The 4,902-nt window shown below is 39.4% G+C and overlaps 1 pseudogene across 1 annotated transcript in view; it reads right to left on the bottom strand.

The window, feature by feature from the left end:
* Positions 1–4,657: 4,657 nt before the first annotated feature.
* The window catches only part of LOC108534986 (cytochrome c-like), a 4,961-nt pseudogene continuing 4,716 nt past the window's right edge, over positions 4,658–4,902 (bottom strand). Inside the window, exon 2 of the transcript XR_001887087.1 lies at positions 4,658–4,900. The product of XR_001887087.1 is annotated as a cytochrome c-like (transcript). The remainder of the gene's footprint in view (positions 4,901–4,902) is intronic.

Here is a 4,902-nt window from a genome sequence, read left to right as displayed (position 1 = left end):
CGATTCCTTTGGCAGATAGTCACATGAGCCAAGAGAAACCACACGATGTGGTCAGTGCTCTATTAAAGGCAGTCACAAAGAAGTCCAATGAGATAAATTACAGAACTCTGGATACTACTGTAAAATGCCACTGCCTTTAATCCTGAGCTCACAAGCAACCATGGTGAAAAGGAAAACATGTAGTTCCTCTTGTCCAATATGTTATTCCTAAACTTCTGTCATTCTTGAACAACTGTCACATTTTTTTGCCTTTCCTGTGGTTCTAGCAAAATTGTTACTTGCTTGACATTTTTTCAAATCAATACAATTATTTCATTTAATTAAAAAATCTTAAAAACTTGATATTTTTGTAAATGGAAAACCACCATCACTAACCACAAATAGAGGGTAATGACACAGATAAGTACATATCATTAAAATTAAGAATTCTTGTCTGTTAATATCACTAAAATAATCTAAAATTAGTCTGTATGCTACTTACAATATGCCAGTTACATAGTGGGATAATAAAATAACGCATATAAGTTCAATTGAAGACCATCTTATTTCCTGGCATAAAATTCAAGGAAACATTTATTGCAAAAGACACAGAAATTCCAATCAAATAGATGTTTCTTATGAACCCCTATAAAAACTAAGGGCATAACATTTAATCTTAACACACTGAATACTTTTCTGTGGGCAGCTAAGAGAACAGCAGACAAGTACGTTTCTTCTGATGATCTAACCCAGGAGTCTGCAAACTTTTTCTGCTAAAGGGCCAGATATTAAGTAATTTATCCTTTGCAGGCCATATGGTCTTAGTTGCAACAACTCTATTCTGACTCTATATCGGGAAAGCAGCCATAGGCAATACATAAACAAACGGGTAGGGCTTTCTTTTTTTCTGAGATGGAGTCTTGCTCTTGTCATCCAGGCTGGAGTGCAGTGGTATGATCTCGGCTCACGGCAACCTCCGTCTCCTGGGTTCAAATGATTCTCCTGCCTCAGCCTCCCAAGTAGCTAGGAATACAGATGCCCGCCACCACACCTGGCTAATTTTTGTATTTTCAGTAGAGACAGGGTTTCACCATGTTGACCAGGTTGGTCTTGAACTCCTGACCTCAGATGATCCACCCATCTCTGCCTCCCAAAGTGCTGAGATTACAGGCGTGAGCCACCACGCCCGACCTGTGTTTCAATAAAAATTTATGAACAATGACATTTGAATTTCATATAATTTTCACAGTAAAAATACTCTTTTTTGATATTTTCAACCATTTAATAATGTAAAAACCAGCTTTAGCTTGTGGACTGTGCACGAACAAGTAGTGGGCTGCCTTTGGCCCCTGGGCCAGACTTTACTGAATCCTTAGTCGGGACTCAGAGAAGCTAGTGGAATGGAGAATGAATGTGTTCTTAACACTGTTCTCCTCTCTCCATCCCCAGTGCTGAAGGGCTTATACAGACTGGTGGCAGGGCCGCATAAGCGATTGGCAGTGGAGTTAGGACTAGAACTCAGAATTTTCTTTTTTGGATTCTGTGATCTTCCCCGTCTAGATGCTGTCTCCCAGGTACAGGAAGCCTTTACTCTGTGCCTGGCTGATGTAGATAGAACCTCACTTAATCTCTTTGTAAATAGAACCTCACTTAATCTCCTGGCATCCTTTGTGTGGCATATGATCCCATTTTGCAGATGAAGAAACAGAGGTTTAAAGAGGTTAGGAATCAAAAAATTGCTAAGTCCTGGAGCCAGAATTTATACCCAGGTCTGTCTGATTGCAGAGACTTACTGTCTGCATTATAATTGCATAGTCCTTTCGTATTTCTTTGGGCACTTGGTCACAATTGAACAATGACTGCTAAGGAATTGCCTTGACCAGGCGTGGTGGCTCATGCCTGTAATCTCAGCACTTCGAGAGGCTGAGGCAGGAAGATTGCTTGAGCCCAGGAGTTTGAGACCAGCCTGGGCAACATAGCGAGACTCCTGTCTCTCTCCACACACACACACATAAAATTAGCTGAGTGTGGTGGCGTGCGTCTGTGGTCCCAACTACCCAGGAGGCTGAAGTGGGAGGATCTCTGGAGCCCGGAGTGGTGAACCACTGCACTCCAGTCTGGGTGACAGAACAAGACCCTGTCTCAAAAAAAAAAAAAAAAAAGAATTGCCTAGACTTTGATAATGACTCTTTTGCCAGTCTCCTTTCTCTCACCCACCCAAGCTCATCCCTGACAAGACTGCTCTTTATAAGGGACTGGCTTGTGGGGTAAGAAAGCATAGCCCCTACTTTTCAGAAGCAGACGGGCTCTGTGAAAGATGAGGAGAGGGCAGGGAACACAAGAGAAGAAAGGCCCCGCTTTTTTCTCCCCTAGATTCCTTTTTTTTTTCCTTTTTGAGATGGAGTCTCGCTCTGTTGCCCAGGCTGGAGTGCAGAGGCGCAATCTCGGCTCACTACAGCCTCTGCCTCCCATGTTCAAGCAATTCTCTGCCTCAGCTTCCTGAGTAGCTGGGGTTACAGGCACCCACTGCCACGCCTGGCTAATTTTGTATTTTAGTAGAGATGGGGTTTGACCATCTTAGCCAGGCTGGTCTTGAACTCCTGACCTCATGATCCACCTGCCTCGACCTCCCAAAGTGCTGGGATTACAGGCGTGAGCCACAGCACCTGGCCTGGATTCCTTTTAAAAAAATGATTTTACTGAGGTATAATTGACATACAAAGATGACACATTTAAAATGTATAATTTGACCAGTCTTGACATTTAAACACCCATGGAACCATCACCACAATCTAGATAATAAACATATGCATTGTCACCCCAGTGCCCCTTTGTAATGACTCCTTCTCACCCCTCCCCTCCTCACTCCATCTCCTGGTAACTATTCATCTGCTTCTCATCACTGAAGACTAGTTTGCATTTTCCAGAATTTTAAATAATTGAAATCTTATAGTACATATTCTTTTTTGTCTTATCCTTTCATCCAGTGTAATAATTTTGTGATTCATCTCGGTATGCATCAATAACCAATTCCTTTTCATTGCTGTGTAGTATTCCACTATATGGATATACCAAATGTTTATCCATTCACCTGTTGATGACATTTGGGGTTTTCCAGTTTTGGTTATTACAAATAAAATGTCTATGAGCATTCACATATAAATTTTGAAAGAACGTGTTTTATTTCTTTTGTGCAAATATCTAGGAGTAGAATGGCTGTATCAGATATTAAGTATATTCTTTTGTTTTTTACTTTAGAAATTGCCAAACTGTTTTCAAACTGGTTCTACCATTATACATGCCCACCATCAGTGTGTGAGAGTTCCAGTTGCTCCACATTTTGCCAACATTTGATATGGTCAGCCCTTCACATTTAGATATTCTAATAAATATGTGGCTTTAACTTGCATTTTCTGATGACTGATAATGTTAAGAATCTTTTCGTGTGTTTATTTGCCATTCGTGTATCTTCTTTGCTGTTCAAATCTTTTGCCCATTTGAAAATTGTGTTCTTTGTTTTCTTTTATTGAATTTTGAAAGGTCTTTGTTCTAGATATGTATCCTTTTTTTTAAATCTGTGGTTTGCTTTTCAATTATCTTAAGTCTTATGATCGCACAAAATTTTGAAATTTGTGTATATCTCCTCTACTTTAATCCTTTTAAGTTGGCAAAAGCACCATTCCCAATCACAAATACACAGCAGTTCTACAGTTTTATATTTCTGAATGACCGTTTAAAGACAATCATGGCTGGGTGCGGTGGCTCACGCCTATAATCCCAGCATTTTGGGAGGCCAAGGCGGGTGGATTACCTAAGGTTGGGAGTTCAAGACCAGCCTGACCAACCTGGGGAAACCCCATCTCTACTAAAATACAAAATTAGCTTGACGTGATGGCACATGCCTGTAATCCCAGCTACTCAGGAGTCTGAGGCAGGAGAATAGTTTGAATCCGGGAGGTGGAGGTTGTGGTGAGCCGAGGTTGTGCCATTGCACTCCAGCCTGGGCAACAAGAACAAAACTCTGTCTCAAAACAAAACAAAACAAAACAAACAAAACCCCGACAATCCTAAATTATAACTTAGTTTGACTTAGATTATAAAAAATTAAAGAGTGAAGTTTAACTTGCTACTAGTTTAAAAGCATGTGACCTTATAGAGCATCTATAAAATGTGAGAAGTGTTAAATAATCTTTGATATTACACATAAACCACACTAAAATGCCTTTCAATAAATAAAAAGAACCATTTTAAATACAGAGAATTCTAATTAGATTGGCATAGTTAAGGCCAAAAATATAAAGTAGACATTGCTACCTTATTTATCTTCAACCCTTGCCTTTAAGAGGCAAATGAACACAAAACACAGGTGAATCTTGCTTGGTTCTGAGACAGTGAAGGAATTTCCCCAGTATTTAAATATATTCACATAACCAGCTATATAAATCTAAATATAAAACCAATCTCCAGTAAGTTTTAAGATGGCACTCACCATCTTTGCGAAAAGTTGAACATTACTAACAAAGTCTAATAATATCTTTAGAAGGGGTAAACAGTGATGGCATTTACTGAATTGGAATTACTATTAAAATTCAAAAACTGAACATATTCATTTAACCACAACCCAGTCTTAGTTTTAAATCAGGACTGCCCAACAAAATATTCTGTCAGTCATTCATGATCTGAATTCTGGTGTATGAGATCTATTAAAGTATGGTACACATAAAAAAGTCATGAGACATTTGTTTTGTAATAAATAAGGCAGCGGCCAATTATTACTCATTAGTAGCTTTTTTGAGATAAGCTATCAAGTCTGCCCTTTCTTCCTTCTTCTTAATGCCGACAAAGATCATTTTTGTTCCAGGGATGTACTTCTTGGGATTCTCCAAATACTCCATCAGTGTATCCTCTCCCCAGGTGATGCCT

Source organism: Rhinopithecus bieti, unplaced genomic scaffold (genome assembly GCF_001698545.2).
Source record: "Rhinopithecus bieti isolate Rb0 unplaced genomic scaffold, ASM169854v2 scaffold_11380, whole genome shotgun sequence".
NCBI classification, from domain to species: domain Eukaryota; kingdom Metazoa; phylum Chordata; class Mammalia; order Primates; family Cercopithecidae; genus Rhinopithecus; species Rhinopithecus bieti.
This window is presented reverse-complemented; position numbering and strand designations above follow the sequence as displayed.